The sequence below is a fragment of the Podarcis pityusensis genome (assembly GCF_964106645.2).
Source record: "Podarcis pityusensis genome assembly, chromosome: 3".
NCBI lineage: Eukaryota > Metazoa > Chordata > Lepidosauria > Squamata > Lacertidae > Podarcis > Podarcis pityusensis.
The window spans coordinates 33,282,288-33,305,321 of record NC_138026.1 but is presented as its reverse complement, the minus strand read 5'-3'; the positions used below and the strand labels follow the sequence as shown (position 1 = coordinate 33,305,321).

The 23,034-nt window shown below is 41.7% G+C and overlaps 1 long non-coding RNA gene across 2 annotated transcripts in view; it reads right to left on the bottom strand.

The window, feature by feature from the left end:
- LOC308472838 overlaps window positions 1-23,034 on the bottom strand; it is a 193,111-nt gene that overhangs the window by 148,489 nt on the left and 21,588 nt on the right. Inside the window, exons 6-8 of one of the 2 annotated variants that reach the window (XR_013983759.1) lie at window positions 8,466-8,558; window positions 6,355-6,395; window positions 3,946-4,020 (exon numbers count right to left, since the gene is read on the bottom strand). This is a non-coding gene — a long non-coding RNA (uncharacterized lncRNA). Of the gene's footprint in view, window positions 1-3,945; window positions 4,021-6,354; window positions 6,396-8,465; window positions 8,559-23,034 lie in introns of those variants that run through there. The other variant, XR_013983758.1, reaches the window with a different exon arrangement.

The window sequence follows — 23,034 nt, the reverse complement described above, 5'->3', positions numbered from 1 at the left end:
TATTACAGAATGCTAAAGCAGAAAACCAAGGTTAATGATAAAGAAGTTATTTTCAAATATGTTCTGAAGAATTCTGGGGTGTCTTGGTAGCTCATCAGGAGTTCCTCAATGACAAGATCAGTGGTGGTGGATAAGCATCTCTGAATGGTGAGGTGCCCATCATTTCTCTGCAATCCCAAATGGAAAACTACACATTTCAGAATACCGTGACACACAGCCTTGCTGGAACCACTCCAGAATGCAGTTAGGGGATTGTCTGATTGAAAACCCCAATGGTTTTGGTTGACTATATATCCATGATGGTCAGAATAAAAGCACTACTTCACATAATGCACAATTAATTTATGCAACAGATGAGAAACCTGTGGCCCTCCAAGGGTTGTTGGAGTCCTGTTCCCATCAAACCCTAGACAGCATGGCCAATGGTAAGGGATGATGGGAGTTGTAGTCCCAACAACTTATGGGAGGGCCTCAGGTGACCAAAGAACTTGGCTGACCTTCATAGAGTTATGAACAGAGTGCTTTAAAAATCAATGCCTCGTCCCAGGAAACGCTGGGAACTGTAGCTTGGGGGGAAGGGATAGGGGTCTCCCAACACCTGTCAATTCCTTTAAAAAGCTGCATTTCCCAGGATTCTTTGAGGGGGGCCATGATTGTTCAGAGCGGTATAACACTACCTTAAATGCATAGTATGGATGGGACCTAAGTGCTTAGTCAAGCTCTAAGTCCAATGGGGGTGTGCACAAGGGAAGCAAATTGGAGAGAGACAATAAAAGAAATGTTTAAGATGTGCAAAGCTTTCAGTATATATGAAAGCAAGTCAGTTCATTTCCACTCAGTCTTATGCACAATACATATTTCTTAATTAAGCCCCCACTTCCAATTTAACAGTGGGAAAAGATTTCAAGGGCAGGGGCTACACAGAGGTTCCCGAGAAAATGATGGACAGGTCTTTGCCAGGGATACTCTGTATCTCAGATTATCTTGCCTCAGGGCACAAGGTTGTTATTAGGTGGACTGAACCCCAGCCATTATTTAAAATGGCAATCTGTCAGTTGCATGCCATGGAACGGAACATACTTCATACTGGCAAAAAATAAGAAAGAAAGAGCTTTCTTTTATCAAGTGGAGGAAAAAGATAAAAGCATTGCCTACTTGAAAAATCAGACTTGCATTTCCCCACTATAATGTTGCTATCTCACATCCCTGTGACTTGCTGAAGATGGGAGACAACTCATAAATTTGTGTGAGGGGTTTAAGGACTTGAAGAGTATAAAAGGTCATGGAAGCACTCTGTCAGAACTGAATTCTTTTATCACATCACACTTGATTTGGAGGTGGGAAGGGAAGGAAATATTATTTGCTTTAAACAAATAGCAAGGAATCCTTTAGTTGTCCTGTGAAATCCTGTGCCCATTTTAATGCTTAGTAGTCTCCCTTTGATGGTTAGGGAATACTCCACACCCCTTGATTTTGTGACATACCCCTCCTGTTTTGATGGGAAGGGGAAGGAAAAAGAAATCCGAGCTCTTAAGATGGCTGGCCAAGAATCACTAATACACCTTATAAGACTTCTGTGGGAGAACAATGGGATACAATGGAATAAGCCCATGAGCTGTCCTAAGAACCTTGGAGGAAGTGGACTGCATATGCAGTAAATAAAAGCATACTAGGATTTGCTTCTTTTACACCCACAAATCCAGCAACACATCAAAAATGCCTCTTAACAATTATCTACTCACAAAAAAATTATGAATTCAATTCCATGCATGTCTGCTCAGAAATAAATTCTGATGTATTCAATGGGCATTACTCTCAGGTAACTGTAGGAATACAACTGAAGGTCAGGACTCGGGAGTAAGCTCAATTGCACACAGTGGACTTGCTTCTGAATATATGCATAGGATTATGAAGCACCAACACCACTCAAAACATGCAATCCTATCCCAGAGAGATCCATGCGCATGCACACACACACACTTTATGAGATCATGCTTAGAACTCCTATATTCAGGCACTGCTGTGCCCATCATATTTGCAGTTACCCCACCACTTGTAGCGCACTGAACATCTGTATTTAAGTGGGACCACAATGCCTTGCATTCCCTGCTCTAATTATAGAGTTCAAAAACCTTTTGGGCTGCAGTATGCAGAGAAGGGAGAGGCAGCGTTTCTGACAAGAGGCTCCTGTTTTTACAACTAATTGGGCCAGCAGATTTAGGATACAGAAGATTCTGACAGCCAGCACATTTGGTAACACAAAGATGTCAAAACAAACTATAGCTAGCAAAGCCTGACAGCAACTCGCCCCCCCCCACCTTATGTTAGGAAAGCAGAGGATGTGACCCATTATAGTATAACAGCCCTTCACAACTGTAGCCCAAATCATTATATTGTCTCTACTGCCAGCGTCGTCTTCCTGCTGAGCAAAAGGGCAACATGAAATGCTCCTTCTGAGAATCTCTAGATGTGGAAAAAACAAATGCCTGATAGCTTGTGATAATTCAGATATACATCAACAAAAGAACTGTCATGCAATAGGCAGCACATGGCCTGTGCACTGTAAGGATTCCTATGGATCAACATGCATAGTAAAATAAATGGAAATATGTGAAGTCAAATATTTGAGTATTTGAATAGGAGAATTGGCCCACAACAGCTCAGTGTTCACAGGAGCTGTTGAGTTTCCTGGTCACTACCAGGAAGAAAATATTAACCTAACCTGTAGCTTGAAAACCTAACTGTCCCTTCTTTGAAATATAGCTGGCCAGACAGAATAGGTTTCAAAAGCCCAGGTGGAGAACAGATCAACTCCATTGTCCAAATGTAGCTATACCATCTTTAAATTGAACGTTGTCACACACCAAAACTGATGTGAACAGGCTAAAATCATTAGTACTCATAATATGGAAGCTATGGCCAATGGCCACTGCATTGATCAAGTCTGCAAGAGAGCAGAGGTTGGCATGGGAAGAAGGCAAGGAGCTATGGTATGGACTCCTCCCTTGTTACCATGGAGTTCTAGAAGCCTACTTAGAAGCGATGCTACACCAGCATGGAAATAGCCAAGACACAGTTTTCCAGCATGGGCAGGCTACACAATGCTCAAATTATAGGCAGTGGGGGGAAAGAGAGGAGAGTTGGGCACCTCTGAAAAAGACAATAAAATATTATATGGATTTGCATAAAATTTCCATGTGCTGATCTATATGCGTGTTCAGAAATAATTACTATAATTTAAATAAAAATACCAAGCATCTCACTATGGTGGAGAACTCTGGGATCAGATGACCTGTTCAATCCAGCTGCGTACTGTAGCTGGGAAACTTCAAGGCCCCTGCTTTACCTTCCTACAATTCTTTAAATGAGATGTGGACCAAAAGTTAAAGATAAACTAAAATTGGTGAGAGTCAGGAGGTGGGGCTTGTGTGACCTCCTCCTTTTACTTCCATATTTTTGAGCTCTATTGCCATGTACACTAAAATCTGAGACCAAAAACAGGTAGATTTCCTATTACCTGATCTTCTGACTGGGAACATCTATTTATTGTCTGGATTAAGCTTCAGCTTATCCACCCCATACCAATTCCAGGCATTGTTTTAGAAACACTACAACTTCCTTGGACTGTGATAAAAAAAATTTTAGCATTCCCAGATGATGTAGGTAATCGAGATCCATTTTAATACATCTTTATTAGTTCATGTTATGGAAAAGAGACAGCTGTGGTCACCTTGGTGGACAAATTATTCCTTTTGAATAAGTCCTTTAAATGTCTTTTGGCACAATAGCTGTCCGTTATCCACACTGTATTTACTCAGTAAAATTAGCAGAACGAAGTGGACAGGAAAAGCGAAATGGGAAACAAGAACAATGAAAATAATGAAATTTCAATGTACCACTAAACCATAACATGTGTAATGCCATAAACAGCCATTAAATACTTCCCAGTCCATTTCTTTTTATCTCCATCATCTCTTATCTATCAATTATTCCTAAGGATCTTTTCTTCTCTTGCTAAGCCTAAGGAAGCAAATTTAATTTGAGTGACTTCTTCCCTGTTATCTCCATCTAAAATGACTGATGGCATTTTTAGATTTAGTAGAAGTTTTATAGCATAGCAAAGAAATTAAAATGCAACCATTCTTTCTAAAACTACATTAGCCATTTTAGTTTTCATGGGGATTGGTGCCTTGTTAGCCATCATCAAGTGGTATAATTAGAAGTTAAATAAACACATTTAACATGGGGTAAGCATGTCAACTTTGTCCTCACATGGTTGTTCCCGTCATCCTCCAAATTATAGAGACTGATCTTCTGAAGCAAAAAGACTTCTGTCCTAAGGGAGACTTCCTACATGTTTTAGAATCCTGGGAAACCAGGATTGTAAAATGTTCAGGGAAACTCATTGAGCGCAGAAAGATCACCCTATCAAAGGGTAGAGCTCGTGTGCTCATCCCCACTGCTCCACCAAGTGTTTATTTACCATATTTTTTTCCGTGTATAAGACGTCCCCATGTATAAGACGACCCCTATGTTTCTGAACCCAAAATTAAGAAATCAATATTTCTTGAGTTGTTGAGTTTATTATTATTATTATTTGCTTTTTTTGCAGAGGTCGGTCTTCAATTGTTGAGGTTTTTAGAGGGAAATTAGCCAAAGTTGTTGAGCTTTCTGCCCACTGCTGTCAATCACCCGCCCACTCACCACAGCCCCTGCCCCCTCTGCATTCACTATCCATGTATAAGATGACCCCCATTTTTTGCCTTTTTTAATAGCAAAAAAACATCGTCTTACACACGGAAAAATACGGTAACTTCTAGTAGTAACATCTGAAGTTTTTCAACTATCGAGCAAACACTTGAGTTCCTACTGCAACTCCTAATATGAAAGCAGTTTGTAAGCCTAAAACTTATTCCAACAGGAGTATGAGTATTTTCGTATGGAACAGTGTATATCCTAATCAGAAATGGTTTTCCACTTTCAAACTCTGCTATCCACTAAAAAAGGAAGGAAATTTAAAGGCTGTGGCAGTTCAGCTGCAAATATATTTGGAATGTAATATCAGTACTGAGAAATTCCAGATGAGGTTCCAATGACCTTTGGAATAGACAACACAGTTGTCAGAATGATGGATGATAAACTGATGTTAGATCTAGGACCGCTGGTTGTTTTAGTCACTTTGGACTTGTATAGCAGCATTTGATACAATTGACTATAGGAGGCTGGTTAGGCAGCTGGCTGTTGCTTCTGCTGTGTCAAGAACTGCCAAACTGGTCATCTCAGTCATAAAAGTGAAGTCACCTGGTAATGGTGGACAAGTTATGTATCATCTTAAAGTTAAGCTGAAACTGGCATCCATCAAGGTTCCATTCTATTACCCACATTATTTGGCATTTATACAAACATACCCTTGGGCATGTAATGGCTAAATGTAGGGATGAGTGCCATTTTATAGGCTAATTATGCACATAGTTAAGTCATTGCACAAGTGGTGGCACTTCCGCCTCTTCTCTGGAAGCAATCCTGAATGAAAACAAGCCACTAACACGTCAAAGCTACCTTGTACTGAGCACAATTTATTCACTCAGTCAGAAGGAGGCTGAGGTGCTGCTAGTAAGGCAATGTAGCAAGTAATGGGGTTGTCTTCTACATCCATGAGCCCTGCATGTTGAAGAGGTCCAAGCGTAGCTAGCGAATTTCGGCGCAATCTTTGCTTCAGAAATGTACAGGCTCACAATATGAATTCATATTTGTCATAGACTGACCTTAATACTGTTCTGTCTGGGAGTGTGAAGAACAGAAAACACTGAGAGGCATTCTCTAGCTACAGCTACCTGTAGCAGCTGTCAAAAGTGATAGCTGCATGAGACTCAGGCAGCCTTTACTACATGTGCTGCTTCATTTAGAAGCTACGTTGTAAACAAAATTACCACTACTGGGGTGTGTTTTTATAATGAAAATGCTCTGCATCTGTCAATAAGAGTTCCCATTAAAGGTTAGGCCACATAGCTTCTATGTTGTTGTCTTTTATTAGTCTGATGTTAAGTGGTCCGAGTTGCTTTCCCTGCCCCACCTAGCCAAAAGAAAAGTACTGAAATGGGGAAGGACTGGGAAAATATATCCTCAATTAAGGAATGAATAAAGAAAAACTATGGGTTTGTGCAATAATTGTTGGAGAGGTTGGGGGCGGGGAATCTCCTAGCAGAATTAGCACAATGGGGATTGCTACAAAGCACATTAAATTTTGATCAGATTTTATAGCATCCATCCTTAAACAAATGTTTCCCATAAAAAACTTAGGTTAGAATAAATCACAGACACTTAGCTTTGCAAATAAGTGAAGATTTTACTCACAAAGTTTCAGAAGTTCCAGCAAACAAGTTTCCATCTGCTGGCTGTAAAATAAAGGAAAAGGTTCCAATTACTTAAAAAAAAAAGAACTTTGTTTCCTTAAAAAAGAATAATGGAATCATTACATTAGCAAAGATGCAGATAGTAAAAATACATTTTTAGAAAAAATTTCCATTCACCTGGTATTTCTTGCAGCTGGGAACTGTTGCAGATACTATAAAGAACAGGTTTTATCCAACCTTTTCTCCATAGACATCATGAAATAATTATAATGGCCATCAAGTACATGGATTCTAAGAGAAGTCTGTGTGGTTCTGGTATTCAGATGCTGGACAGATTACTTTATGGAGGGAGGTGCCATGATCCAGAGTCCAGCAGTGACCAAGACACTGCAGAGTCACCCACTAAGCACAGAAGTGTTTAGAAACACAGAAGTGTCAATCTGCAGCATCTCCCTGGCAAAGACAAAACTGAGCAGTGCTGGCTTTTCGCTCTCTGGCAGGATGCCAATTAGCAGCTACAGCAGTCTAAAGTCTCTCTCTCTCTCTCTCTCTCTCTCTCTCTCTCTCTCTCTCTCGGTCTATATAGCAGTCTAGCTAGCATGACACTCCTTTCCAGCTAGCAAAACACCAGGCTGGGTGTTTCCTTAGAAATCTCACTTCTCCTTAAACAAAAATCCCTATTTCCACTCCTTTCTCTCACCCCACAGTTCCAGCTCACTCATTAATGCCACCACTAGAAATTGTGTGGTCTTTTTTTGTTTTTAGAATAGTTTAACAAGTAAACTTTCTCTAATAACTTTATTTTTAACTTAAGATAATTTCTAGCCACCACAGCAAAGCCATGGTAGAGCAGGCAACCTCCTCCATCTTGCCCAGAATGCCTTGCTCTGAAGCCACCACCACCAGAAGAGAAGGGGAAAGGAAAACCAAAGCATAGCTAAACCTCTGACCACATTAGCAGCAGCAAAGCAGTTGATGGGGGCTGACAAGGAGAGAGGTGAACAAGCAGGGTAGTAGCATTGGAATAGGAATAGGGAGTAAGGTACATTTTAGATATTCAGTTACACTGAGTTAAACAGGTTTTCCTGTGGATTCCTGTGTTCTTTTTAGCAAAATCTAACAGCCTTTATTGTCATTTTTCTTTACCTGTTTACCACCTTTTTTTGTAGTTCCCCACCTATCACTGGAAGAACTCATGAGTTGCATTTCCCCCATACAGTGGTATCTCGGGTTAAGAACTTAATTCGTTCTGGAGGTCCGTTCTTAACCTGAAACTGTTCTTAACCTGAAGCACCACTTTAGCTAATGGGGCCTCCTGCTGCTGCTGCGTCGCTGCTGCACAATTTCTGTTCTTATCCTGAAGCAAAGTTCTTAACCTGAGGTACTATTTCTGGGTTAGCAGAGTCTGTAACCTGAAGCGTATGTAACCTGAAGCGTATGTAACCCGAGGTACCACTGTAATTTTCTTTTAGTCAGGTTTCTAATGATCACAACAAACACAAAAACGCTGTATTATGTAAACTAGGAATCATAGCAAATATGCAAATCCAGAATTAACATAAATTCCTACTAGACTTAAAGGGAATCACGTTGTCCTGTATTTTCAAGAAAATGTCACTTCTTTCTAGTTCCCCCTCCTTTCTTTTTTCTTGGACCCATTCAGACTAATAATTTAAACACAACCTCAAGGATTTTCTAAGAAAACTTAAATTAGCAAATTGCTACTACACTCATTTATGTTTGTGATGACTGATGACTGTGTAAATTATTTGACAAGCACATATAATAAGCAAAGCTGCCAGAAACCCCCCAGTTAAATACAAACTGACAGCATCTCTCAAAAGCCTAGTTCAAATTAACCTTGGGCTCTTTCAAAGCACACACATGCCTTTGGTGCTCTGCCAAAGGATATATGTATATCCTTGTTTTTCTTCCATGAAAATTTGCTATATTCAGAACAATTCTGGTCTTGATTTTTTATCATCACTTGTTTAGTCTGCACTAAGCGAATCATTATTTGTCTATGCATCTATGATTAGATAAAAAATAATAATCATTTTGGTTCTGTCAATAACTTTTCCCCTACAAAAAAACCACAAGTGTCACACTTACCTTGGCTGTTAGAATAGCACTGATTAAGTCTATTGCAGGCACATTTTGGCTATTGTTTACAGAATCTGGTTTGACTTTTCCTTTCTTCATACACTATCTAAAGAAAAAAAGAATTTTCATGGCACCAATTCCAAAACCCCAATAAATTGCAAGGAACTGTTTGGTCACATGCTACTGAAGGCCCCAGAGGATGGCAACATCCATAATGTTTTTTTTAATGCCTTGCCACAATTTTTTTCATTTTTCTTTTTTCAAACTGCTGCCCAGTTTCAAAAGTGGAATTTGTATAACTGCACCAGCTCTTTGTGAGGAAATACATGAGGTCCTTGCTTTGTTGTGGGTCTAATGCCCCAGTACACACTGTTCCTGACTCTTGGTGACCCTGTCCATAAGCTCCAGCCATCACAGTCAATATGACTGGAACTGATGGGAGTTGTAGTCTAAAACATATTAGAAGCTATAGCTCCATGCTACATTAAGAAGCTTCAGGGAGACTCCTGGGGACATTTAGAGGCTGATTGAAAAGAGGCGATCTCAGGGCTTTTTCTCAGCCAGAACTCACTGGGACTCAGTTCCGGCACCTCTCAGATGGATGCCATTGCCATTATAAGGGAATGAGGGAGGTGTTCATGATGAGTTTGGACACCTCTTTTTCTATAAAATAGCACTGGGCAACCTCTTGGAAATACTTAGCCCCTTGTCTGGTGGCAACAGTTCTTTACAGAGGGAGAGGGGGCTGAGCAGAGGGGTACAGTCTGTTAGCTGGGAAAACCTTCCCTTCAGATGGTACAAGACCAAGGGTGTCTGGGAGGTAGCAGTCATAATTACATTTATATATCCTTCATGGATCACTGCTTTGTCGTGGCGAAGGGGCTTGAATAACTCAGAGAAGCTATGAGCTATGCCATGCAGGGCCACCCAAGATGGACAGGTCATAGTGGAGAGTTTTGACCAAATGTGATCCACCTGGAGCAGGAACTGGCAAGCCGGTATCCCTGCCAAGAAAACTCCATGGACAAAGACAACAGGCATATATGTCGCTGTTATGACGCTGGAAGATGAACCCCTCAGGTCGGAAGGCATCCAACACAATACTGAGGAAGAGCAGAGGACAAGTACAAGTAGATTCAGAGCTGATGAAGTGGCTGGGCCAAAGCCGAAAGGTTGCTCAGTTGCGGATATGCCTGGAAGCGAAAGGAAAGTCCAATGCTGTAAAGAAAAATATTGCACAGGAACCTGAAATGTAAGGACCATGAACCTTGGTAAGCTGGATGTGGTCAAAAATGAGATGGCAAGAATAAATATTGACATCTTGGGCACCAGTGAACTAAAATGGACGGGAATGGGCAAATTCAGTTTGGATGACCATCATATCTACTACTGTGGGCAAGAATCCCGTAAAAGAAATGGAGTGGCCCTCATAGTCAACAAAAGGGTGGCGAAAGCTGTACTGGGATGCAATCTCAAAAATGATAGAATGATCTCGATACGAATCCAAGGCAGACCTTTTAACATCACAGTAATCTAAGTTTGGGACACGGGGGGCGCTGTGGGTTAAACCACTGAGCCTAGGACTTGCCAATCAGAAGGTTGGCGGTTCGAATCCCCACAACAGGGTGAGCTCCCATTGCTCGGTCCCTGCTCCTGCCAACTTAGCAGTTCGAAAGTGCGTCAAAGTGCAAGTAGATCAATAGGTACCGCTCTGGCAGGAAGGTAAACGGCGTTTCCATGCGCTGCTCTGGTTCGCCAGTAGCGGCTTAGTCATGCTGGCCACATGACCTGGAAGCTGTACGCCGGCTCCCTCGACCAATAAAGCGAGATGAGCGCCGCAACCCCAGAGTCGGACATGACTGGACCTAATGGTCAGAGGTCCCTTTACCTTTACCTAATCTAAGTTTATGCACCAACTACCGGTACTGAAGAAACTGAAATTGACCAATTCTATGAAGACTTACAACACCTTCTAGAAATGACACTAAAGAAGGATGTTCTTCTCATTATAGGGGATTGGAATGCTAAAGTAGGGAATCAAAAGATAAAAGGAACAACTGGCAAGTTTGGGCTTGGAGTTCAAAACGAAGCAGGGCAAAGGCTAATAGAGTTCTCCAACACCAAAATTCGACACACGCACACCACACCTCTCTCGCTCCATTCTAAAGAATAGTTGCAGCGTCCCCTGCGGTGCCCCCAAGATTGTGGGGGGTTGGGATTTCTACTTCTTGGCAAGTCCACACAAGCTTCATATTAACACGCTGTTTATTAGTGTAAACACGTTCCTTACTTTAATTCTATAAAGTCTGCAGGTTGACAATTACATTTTAGAACAAAATTAAATGTACCAAAACCCCTGAGAGGACTTGGATGTTTTAAATGATACTAGGACTATGAAAGTGTTTTGGATGTTGTTATATCTCTGGACAGCATCTTAAAAAGCAGAGACATCACCCTGCCGACAAAGGTTTGTACAGTTAAAGCTATGGTTTTCCCAGTAGTGATGTATGGAAGTGAGGGCTGGACCATAATGAAGGCTGATCGCCGAAGAATTCATGCTTTTGAATTATGGTGCTGGAGGAGACTCTTGAGAGTTCCATGGACTGCAAGAAGATCAAACCTATCCGTTCTGAAGGAAATCAGCCCTGAGTGCTCACTGGAAGGACAGATCCTGAAGCTGAGGCTCCAATACTTTGGCCACCTCATGAGAAGATAAGACTCCCTGGAAAAGACCCTGATGTTGGGAAAGACTGAGGGCACAAGGAGCAGGGGACGACAGAGGGTGAGATGGTTGGACAGTGTTCTCGAAGCTCGACCATGAGTCTGACCAAACTGCGGGAGGCAGTGGAAGACAGGAGTGCCTGGCGTACTCTGGTCCATGGGGTCACGAAGAGTCGGACAAGACTAAACGACTAAACAACAACAATCATGTTTTCTCCAAAGAGCTCAAGGTGACATACACACTTCTGCCTCCCATATTTTATCCTCACAACAACCCTCTGAGGTGAGGCTGAGAGATAGCAACTAGCCCCAGATCAGAATCCTGATCTACCATATGCTAATCCAGCACTTTAACCACCACACCACATTGGCTATAGTCTATAAACTTGATGGTGCAGCTATCCTGCCTCTGCTGAAATCCTGTAATTTGAATAATTTAATATTGAGAGAGAGAATAAAGCATTAGGTTTATCAACGGAGGAGAAACAGTCACATAGAACCACCTTTGCTCAATCCACTTAAAATGGGGGGTGGGGGGATATTATGCTGCTAGCATTTTACATGATCTAGTTATTTCTGGTAGAAGGGTGATCAGAACCATTTTTCAGGTTCTATATGAAAAATTAATGGTCCCACTAATATACCCTAAATGTTAAATGATCTATTTTCCTCCTGATAAAAATTCAGATTGCTTGGAATTGCAATTTAAAGCTAGGTTTCATGTGTTTCCTTCTTACATATACATTCTGGTTATATTCTCCTCCCTGTAAAATCAGACCCCAAAATGCATGTACACATACACTTTTCCGTTTCTCCTCCGCATAGCTGTCAACTTTTCCCTTTTCTTGCGAGGAATCCTATTCGGAATAAGGGAATTTCCCTTTTAAAAAGGGAAACGTTGACAGCTATGCTCCTCAGGCCCTTTAGTAACAGAACAAAACAGAACAAGATATATCTCTTCACTGTAATCTTATTCCTTTGTGAGTCTTCAGCATGTTTACACCTACTAGAAGTCACCACCACAACAGAGAGCAGTAAAGGTGAGTTGTTGCAAGGAAAGATTTCTCTTCCGGTCAACTGGATGCTCCCTGGTAATTATTAATGCAATCCTCAAAAGTTTTTTTAAAAGAAAATAGTTCAAAAAGGTGAGGAGCAAAAAAAAGAAGAAAGTTGAGTAAAACATTAGGAGAAAAATCAGATCAGTTAAAGAGATTGTGGGTATCAGCAAAGTAATAGAAACTGAAGCCCCTACTGATCTGTTATCTGCTGCAAGTTTTTTCTGGAGGGCTATCTGGATATATACTGGGGAGGCAGAGATGAATAAACAAACTACATATTACATGCAAATGTGTGTAACGAATTTCTTATAGCTACTTTGGAGCAGGTGATGTGGATAAATGAGAGGTGTGGAAATGCTTAACACTTTGTCCTCCCAGCACCTCTCTGCTCCAAACTATATGCATCCTTCCTCTCACTTGGTTCCATATGCAAGAGCTGACTGTATTCAAGCATATTATTGGGCCACAAGTGTGGCCCTATGTTATGGATGAGTCTGTTGAAAAACACTTATTATATTAAGAATTTGGGGCAGGGGCAGTGGGAGTTAGCTCTATGCCTTAGTTAGAAAATGGTTTTAGAAAAAGCATGTGGTGGTTTTAATCTGACCCTCTTGAAATATTATCCTTAAACAAAATAATGCCATAACTTTGGTTTGTGTATATCAGATAGCACAGTACATGAAATGGGAGCTGCATTTGTACCTTCAAAATGGCTATTCCCTCCCTCTTCTTAAATATTGCAGCAGTTTCTTCTTAAAGCAAATAAGGAGAGGGCAGGCTTCCTACTCTACGCAAATGTACACTAATAGATTATTACGTCAGCAATAGCACAATCCTGTAGATGTCTACCTGGGAGTAAATCTCATTGAGTTCAATAAGGGTTGCTCCCAGGTAAGTGGGCATATCAAATAGGATTGCAACCTATGAGTTAGAGTGGCAACTAATGAGATTAAATGGACTTTGCAAAAGGCAGTATAATTGTTGCCAGGCTTTAGGAGAGTGTGTTAATTGATAATAATGAACTATCTCAGCCAAAGTGAGCCAGCAGCACAAATGGATGATCCATACTTCATTTGCTTCAGGGTGGTTGTTTTCTTAAAAAAAAATGAAATGGGCTAGTCAAAGTGATTTATTTGTCTAACTTGAGGTGGTTGAAAAGGCTAATTCCAATTTATGGACTACACCTATTTTGATCAAACTATGCCTTCAAGCCGGTGCATAGGTATTATGTTGCACAATTCCTTCCACCTCCTGCACAAAATTATAAATTGTACTACATTCTAAGCAACAGCAATTATCTTTCCTTATGGGTGAACCATATAGCAAGCACATTCACATCTTAATATTTAATCTAATCCATTTCATAGCCACCTATTCCCACCTGTCAACTCAACAGGTCTTACCGGTCTGCTCTAACAGACATCTTCATATATCATATTTTTCAACAATTCACAGATAGATGATAGATAGATAGATGATAGATAAACGACCTGTAACACCTCAGTTCCCAAACCATGAATCACTGTCCAAGCCTCTCCACAACACGACATCGCTGAAGGCTCTACACAACATTTTGGATACTGTGTTTTTATTCTGCACCCCTGTGTTTCACCCCTTTAAAAGCTAGAAGGAGATTTACTCATTTGGGAAAAGATAAAATAGAAAAACACACGTGTCCGTTGTTCAAAATATACCTCAGCAACTATGCCCTCAGCTGCACTAGACATTTAAACTAGTATCATACCACTTTAACAGCCATGGCTTCCCCTCAAGAATCCTGTAGTTTGGTATGAGTGCTGAGAGTCGCTGGAAGACCCCCTCTGTGACAAAAAAATAAAATTAGGTGTCTCCTAACCAGAAAAAAAGTGCCGGAATTCACCATGAACACCTCCCTTGTTCTCTTAGAATGGCAATGGTGCCCACCTGAGAGCTGCTAGAATTGAGTTCCAGCAAGTTCCAACTGAAAAAAAGCCCTGCTCCCAATTCTTCTTAACCAACTACATTTCCCATGATTCTTTGGGTGTGAGCCATGACTGGTATAATACTGCTTTAAATATATAGTGCAGATGGGGCCTGTCTCTGTGTAAAACGGGAGGTTCTGCCCTGCACAGGGCATCATAGTTCAACAGTGAACATTAAAGATGGTGTGTCTGCTCCTCACTGCCAAGATTTAACTTCTAGACCAGCCTTCTTCAACCTGATGCCCTCCTTATGTTTTTGGGCTACAATTTTAATCAGTCACAGCTAGCCTGGGCTGGAGGGCACCAGATTCAGGGATTAAGGTTTAGAAATCCATAGGAACAGGTGAGGGAGTTAGAACACAAACATTGAAGACTGACAACTCTAGTAGGAACCCATGCTAAAGAAATGGCAAAAACTAGTGTGATAATTTACTGTGCACAGGTACTGGGAAGCAGAGACTGCTCCTGCACACAGGGCTAATTGACATCCATCATTTTAAATCATCAACTTAGCACATAGGAGTGAGGACCTGTAGTGTGTGTGTGTGTGTGTAGAAACCAGCAAGCCATATTCTAATCCAAGCTACAATGCTGCACCTAATGAAGCTCAAGCATTTTTATGGCCCTCATTCTGGTAGCCAAGATCCTACTTTCAGCCATAGAACCTTCCAGAGGGAAAATAATTTATCCCTCCAAATCTCTAGCTCAAACCCTGGCTCACTTTGAAGTGAGCATTGGGGAGTGTTTCTTTTTTCATGTATTTTCCTTCTTTAGAGTAAAACAGCTGCTATATGTGGATTTGTATTTTTGGCTGATAAAATTCAAGTGGAGTGGGGAATGTGAGAAGAAAACCAGCTGCTTTGCTCCTAACTCATTCACAAGCTTTGCCCCATTGTGCTTGTTGTCATGGTGGCTCCTGAGAATGAGCACAACAAATTAGGTACAGGGGGTTCCTTATATGGGCCCGACATAGGTTTGAAACACATACCTTCTTCTAACGTTTAGTTTTCACGTTTTCATTGTCACATGGTTTCTCAAATACTGGGCCTTGAGCCACTTTCAAGTGGGCCTCAGTGCCACTGCCTGCCCACTGCCTTCTTTCTTCCCACCTCGCCCCCAAAGCTGTGCCCTAGTTTCTTGGTTGGACTGATGCCAGTGCCAGCAACCCCATGGATGCTGAGTACAGGTAGCCAGGAGGCAAAAAAGCTCAGAGGAAGATCTGCCTCCTCTGAGAGGGAAATGGCCAGAGCAGATGTTGAAGGAAATCAGAACCTGAGAGAAAATGTTCATTATTTATTTCTTTACTGAAATAAATGCTGAAATACTGAAATAACTGCAGATGAGAGAGGAAATTTGATGGCGATTTTTAAAGGAGCGGGGAGTAGGGATGAGAAAACAAAACAAAACTGGCATTGGCAGTGTGGGGATAAGGTAAAAGTTGAGTATGAAAGGAGAATGGGAACAAGAAACTAGGAACCAAAAATATATATAAGAAAATGCCTTAGAGTCTGTGAAACAGTCAATTCTGCCTAAAATGGGGAAGGTGAGTCACAATACCTCCACAGCAAATGTCTGTACAGTAGTTAATTTGAGGAAAGCTCAGCTATGGAACCCCCTTGCCACGAGGAAAACACTGTGGGAGAGAATTTAGCTATTTCCAAAGATGGATTGGTTACATGGTGTCAGTAACTGCCAACTGTTTATGCCAAACCCAGCCTCCATCTGCAATTATTTTGTGACTGGTTCTGCCTGCACACCACCATTATGTACTGGTAGATTGCAGTAGTTTTCTGTGGGCCTTTTCTGCCATTGCTCCTCATTTAGGGAATGCTTTCCCCAGGGAGTCTTGCATGGCGCCATCATTACATATCTTTAGGCACCAAGCAAAAACTTTCATCTGCATGAAGGCCTTTGGCCTTTAACTATTTGTGCCTTTAAGAAGTGGGTGGGATGTTTTTCATATATTTCTTTTTCCTCCTGGTTTTAATGTATCTATGGCAGAAGAGCTGTTTGTCTGTTTTTGGTTGTAATTTGCAACACAAAGTGAATTACAAATTTATAAAATAGTAATTCTTATTATTTCAATCTTCTCAAGTGGGCCAGGGGGCAAAAAGTCAGAGAACCCCTGCATTTACAGAAATGAATACATTGTGCCAAAACAATCAGCATGCGTTAATCTACCGGTAATAGAGAACTGTATGACGATTCAGTATCTGTTATAATGTCTTCATCTGTGGATTAAACACTGAACTACAAAACCAGAGCTACCCAGAAACATTTCACCATGCCCTCCTGGGCCTTTGACAGCTGTTCCAGGCATCAGCCGATGAAAATACTTGTGCACATGTTACATATATAAAAGGTTTGCCTACTGAATTCAAGAGATGAAGCTTATTCAAGTCTCAACAGCAGATCATGCTGGATTTTTTTAAAAAATCTGTTGGCAACCTTACTGAAACTCTATAAAGGATGTCAAAGTATCTCTGACACAATATGAACTTATTCCCTATTCTGAGATCCATGCATAATCGTGCTTGTTTCCATGAAAATGTGCATGCAATCTGAACCCACAAAGCGGTTCAAATGGGTCTGAACTCTCTTGTGAAATGAATGGGGAAGCCCTCATAGGCAGGGGACCTCCATATAGTTCATAGGGTCATAAAATTCTATCCCCATTGAGCAGGGGTAGCCAATGTGGTGTTCTCCAGGTGTTGCTGGATTATGTCAGCCCTGACACTTGCGCCATGCTAACTGAGGCTGATGGGAATTGGAGCCAAATAATATTTGTAGAGCACCTTGTTGGCTACCCCTGCCATAGAGATGAGCACAGAACAGGGTCTTTCTTGGGAATATAGGCTCACTGTAGCGTAAGGAGAAAGAAATACTAAAAAAATCAAAAGTGAAAAGTGTGTTGGCTGTTAACCTTATTGAGAGTAATGTCATTATGCATGAATTCAACAGTAATGCAATCATGGACCATGGAAAGACATGATTCAATTACAAGGACTCATCTCAGACAAACATCTGGAAGTAGTTTGGTCATTTTCACACCTTTTAGTGGCTCAGCTCATCCTTTCCATCCAGGTCCAAAATGACACAAAATTCTTTAAGCATATAATTTCCCCCCTGAAAAGATTAAATAGAGCAAGCAAGTATAGGTGGCTTGCTATTCTAATCCACAAGTTAGTTGTATAAAAACGGATAATTAGTACAGATAATTCATAGCTAAAGAGCTGGTTCTGCTGTGGGCCCAGAAGCCTAAACTGAACGCATATTTGTACTGAACATATTGTCCACTTGCTCACACCAATGGCTGTGGAAGTCTGTCAATGCACCAGTCTATCTTCCAGCAACCTTATTCAGGTAGGATGCTGCCATTACATCCTGCATGACACATCCTTCACTGAACAATTGGGGGGGGGGGTTAAGATCAAAGTAAAATTACAGAACAGAATACATTTTAACATATGTGGACCATAGAACAGAGGCAGGAGTAACAAAATGTTTCCAGAAAGCAAACTGTGCTTTCTGATGTGCAGAAGGATAAAGAGGTGGCTATTTTATTTTATTTAAAAACTAAAATAAGTATGTCACAACTTTTGAGAAATAATAAGTAGTCCAACATTAATAAGGTTAAGGATTAATTCTCCCAACAAAGATGGACATAATTCAATAAGGGCCTGTTCTTAGATTTGGTCTAGTGTCACTGAATGCAGTGCCTAATGAGGATTGGTGGGGGGTGGAAAGTAGCCTGATTTTGAAGGAAGAATTGTGTCACATTAAAGTAACTATGTCATGCTGAGGTTTTAAACAACTGGAGAGCATAAATCCCACTGTGTGATTTTGATTTTTTTTTTTTACCTTCTGTGCTAGCCTTAACAAAACTTCCCGGCATATTCCTCACCCCCCTTTACCAAGCAGTTTAATTTTTCAATTTGAAGAGCTATTGGTATAAAGTACGCCTCATTAGCTTGTGGGAGGTAGCCGGTCTTCATTAATTCAGTTCTTCTCACTTCATTTGCTTTGCACACAGTCATAATTAGCTTCAAAATAACTTGGGTAACTTCGATAGATTTACTGCTACAATTTTACTCTGCGGTCCCGCTTTGCCTCCTGTTGTTCCAATGTTTTCCATAAAAAGTGAAGGTGGGGGATTAAAACGGCAAAGATAGCTGTAGAGAGTCATTTAGTGCTGTGCTCTTGAAAAGGGCAACGTTCTGCCTTTATCCTTCAAGAGCTCCACAAATGCGATCAAGTATAATGCTTTGTGTTTGATCCACCTTGTGGCACACAGATAAATGTTCTTCACACTTACAGAACCACAATCTATGTTCTCTTTCGCTTGCATGTGATAATAGGAGCCTCTTCTCAACTACCCCCAGCCGCCCTGCTTCCCAAAAGGCATGGAGTCAGACTGGCATGTGGGATATCGTGCATCAGGGCTGCCTAGATTCCTTCCTCTCTCCCCTCCGCTGTTTCATTTCCCCCAGTGAGAGACGACACACCAGAAGTCATTTATGGTGCTGATATCACACAAATAATCTCTAATGGGCTTAGACAGTAACATAGGAAGCTGCCTTATACTGAGTCAGACCATTTGTCTGACTCAGTATACGGCAGATACATAGGGGTTATCATATTTTATCTTCACAACAAAGCTGTGAGCTGGCTGTGTAACTGCCCTCTCATCCACCCCAATCACTGAGTGGTCTTCTTTACGAATGGGGCTTCAAACACAGTTTTCCTGGTCCAAATCATACACACTAACCATTGCACCATATTGCTGCTCATTGCCATTCAACTTCAACATGTAATCTAAAAACAAGCCCAAACCTCAGACGAAGCTTTGGCATGTTCTTTTGGAACCAAGGCTGCACATTTCTGCAAACAGTAGCAGTAGATTGGCTAATTAATTCTTCTGAAGAAGTGTGCATGCACACAAAAGCTCATACCTAGAACAAACTTAGTTGGTCTCTAAGGTGCTACTAGACTATTTTATTTTTATTTTTATTTTAACTTTTTAAATTATTTCGACTTCGTCAGACCAACACAGCTACCTACCTGAAAGTAGGCTGGCTGTGAGGGAATAACAGTATATTATATAAGATTTTATGTAATGCGGCAACATGTTCCATGGTATAGTTCTGAAGGGCAGGCATGCTCAGAAGAAACGCTGTCAACATGCCCAAGATAAATATTATTATTATTATTGTATTATTATACCACCACACCCATCTGGCTAGGCTTCCCCAGCCACTCTGTGCAGCTTACAGAATATATAAAACATAATAAACTCATGCTTCAAACCACTGTTTTCATGATCGTGTGCATTTAAAAAGGACAGCTAATTAGTTTCCCTCCTTGGTAAATACATTCTTCTGTAGCCAGAACCCTAATGTGTGTTGTGGGGTTTTTTTGCTGGAAATGTTGTTGGAAAACACTGTATTTGTCAGGAATACATGGTGTTGTTCAGATGCTGTCTGAGTCCAGTGCTGAACAGCATGACCAATTGTCAGGGATGGTAGAAGTTGTAATATGATAAGGGCACTGTGTTGGCTGCCCCTGCTATAATATATCCCAAGAGATGACCTATTGCTAGTATTACAAAAAGTTATTTCCAGAAAATAATCCCTACAATAATTGTATGATTTCACACTTTGGCCAAGTAATCCATGGCTACCGTATCTCCAACAGAGCAAACTATCTTTACCCACCTGCATGCCCCTTCTTCACAGTCATTATAAAGTATCTGGATAAGTAATAGAATACTCTTGAGACAATTTCAGCAAGTGGAATAGAAGAAGGGAAGGGTGGAACCACAGACAAAGTCTGAAGAGGAGGAGTCCACGTCCATCAGCACCTTATAATTGGAAAGCATTGATTTTTTTTGACTGTTCGCAGACAAGCAGGGAGCACAGCTTCCTGCTATGACTTCCAGGTCCTAGACAATTCAGTGTATTTTGTGCAAAAATAAGGCATTCAGATATGCCAACAGCTTGGGAAAGGGATAGTGACAATAAAGGAGAAATTATCTGCTTAGAATTTACAAGCACGTGGGTAAGAATCATAAATTTGTAGAGTTGGAAGAGACTCGAAGGGTCATCTAGTCCAAACCCTTGCCATGTAGGATGAGACTGTTGAGATACTAGGCAATATTCAACTAAGTTTTACTCAGAGTAAGTCCATTAGTCATGTCCATGCATTTAAATGGGTCTACTCTGAGTAACACTGAACTGAACACCAACCACTAGGCTGAGACAATGGAATAACTTATGAATCACTTTAGTTCCAACTGCCTAATTCCTTGCTTCAATCAGGAAGGCTCTGATTTCAGCGGCTCATTATCCTGCTACAATAAGCTGACTTTAAAGGAGCAGTTGAACAACATTCTCCCATTTATGACTTCTGCAGCCTGTCTGGCAAGCGCAGATCCAACAACCAACCTGAAATAATATAAATTTCTTTCAAAGAAATTGTGCTTTACATGTGCATGCACATCCACACACATCCAGACATTTCATTTTTCCTAGAAATAATACAGCTGCACAAATCTGGATAAAGCATCTCACTGTGACAGATGGAGCTGAGCAAAACAATTCACAATGAATATTTCCCCCCCACAAATACATTTTCTGCTGCTGGTTTGCTCACAAGCTGATCTTAGCAATCTTTTGCTGCGACCCCACAAGCCATTTTACTTCCTCTGATGTCCATGAAACCAAGTTCCCTTAAATCTTAGCTTACATAGTTTGTCTGCATGGTACACCTAATCAAGAATGGATACTTGATGCATCAGATTAAAATGGGCAAAGGAACACCTGGCTGCAGCTTCCAGGTGAAAAGCTGAGTTCAGAAGCATCCCCAAACTGTGAACCTATTTCTTCAAGGATTCCTATTCCAGAGTCCATCTGTTTCCAGGCAAGAAGCACCTCTATCTTGTCTGGATTCAATTTATTAGTTCTCATCCAGCCCACTACCACCTTCAGGCACCAATTCAGAACACCAACAGCTAGTAGATGAAAATAGCACATCACAATCCTTGGAGAATCTTTCTCAGTTTCCCCCCCTGTAGGTTTTAAATCACATGGGACACAAGACTGAACCCAGAGAAATATCATAACCAATGGACCTGGGGAAGAACGAAAGTCCCCCCAACTTCAGCTTCTGAAGCCAACTCCCAAGAAGGACTGGAAGCGTCTTAATATGGTACTCTCCTAATCCCATTCCTACCAGATGGTCCAGGATGATACCATGGTTGATGGTAATGAATTCTGCTAAGAGGTCCAGAAAAACCAACAGAGATGTACTCCCACTATCAAGCTTCTGGTATAGATTCTCACAGCAACTGAAGCGGTCTCAGTGTCAAAGTCAGAGACTTAAACTGGATGAATGAGTCAATATCAAGGGTGAGGAACCACCAGGCCATCCAGTTGGTCCATATGGCTGTTTTTGGTCAGCTATGCCCACCTATCACTCACCTGGCATATGATGTCAGGTGTGGGACAGGTAAGGCCTGTTTCAGACAGCCACAGCCAAGGCCGTCTTTAGCAGATGCGGCGCCGGGGTGCAAATATCCACCCAGCGCCCCCAAATTACACGGATAGTGTTGGGGTGGCCATAGCTGCACACTGCCAGCCATCCGGGGGGGGTGCAACTCTCCCCCATGCCGGTGCGGGAGAGCGATCCCCGCAGAGGCTTGGGAGTGAAGTTGCACCCCTCCCAAGCATCCGTGGGAGGAAAGCGGTCGCCGCAGAGGCTTGGGAGGGAAGCTGCATGCCCACCAGCTATATGGTTAGCAGGGCACAGTTTCCATCCTAAGACTCTGCGGGGATCTCTCTCCTCCCAAGGAGGCTTGGGAGGGAAGCTGCATGACCACCAGCCTTATGGTTGGCGGGGCGCAGCTGGAGGGTGTGCAGGGAAAGGGGAGGACGCCAGCAAAGCCGCGCAGCTCCCCCACTCGCTGGGGCGCCCCTGAGAGGCTGACGCCCAGGCGCAACGCACCACTAAGCCCTACGGGAAAGACGGCTCTGGCCACAGCTTCCAGGAATAATCAGGAGTGCACAGTTTAGAGTGTATTTACAACTGTTCCTTTGCAATAATGCATGCATTCAGAGCTGTTTACAGTACTCCCAAGGTTCAATCCAGGTGGTGCAGAAGAATACCATGGTTAATGGCATCACCAGCTGCCAATATGTTCAGAACTAATAGCATTGCACTGATCTGCTCCAATGCATAGAGCATTGACCAAGGTGACCAAAGCAAACTAAGTCACATGCCCTGGCCAGAAACCCAAATGAAATGGGTTCCAATAATCAGTATCATCCAGATGTGTTGGGAGATCTGAGGTCACCACTTTTCAATCACTGTGCCCCAAAATGGTACATTTGAGCCTGCCCCTGTTCCATAACTGAGTCCTAACCTCTGCTCTGGATTTGGGCCATAGCATCTAGTAATTGTTCAAGGGTAGCAAATAAATAGTGCACCTTTTAAGAAAACAAAGTGCTAGTTTCCAAATTCCACAAAAAAGAGTCCCCATTTTCAAGTCTGGATGAGTTAACAAGTATAGTCATATGCCCCACTTGAGTGTGAAAATAAGAAGTGGCTCATCACAGGAAGCCTTTTAAATTTTTTGCTATCTTGCCACTTCCTGATTCTTTCTGATGCCCAGGGAGAGCCAAAATATCCGCAGAGTAACTACACAAAGTAGTAGCTGGACACAACAGGGAAGTTTCCCCTTTGCAGTTTGTACATCTGTATTTTCAGAGCATCTTTATCTGTGAAAAGCATTTCTACTTGGCTGAATGTTGGGAGCTCAATGGGTTGAAAACTAAAGATAGA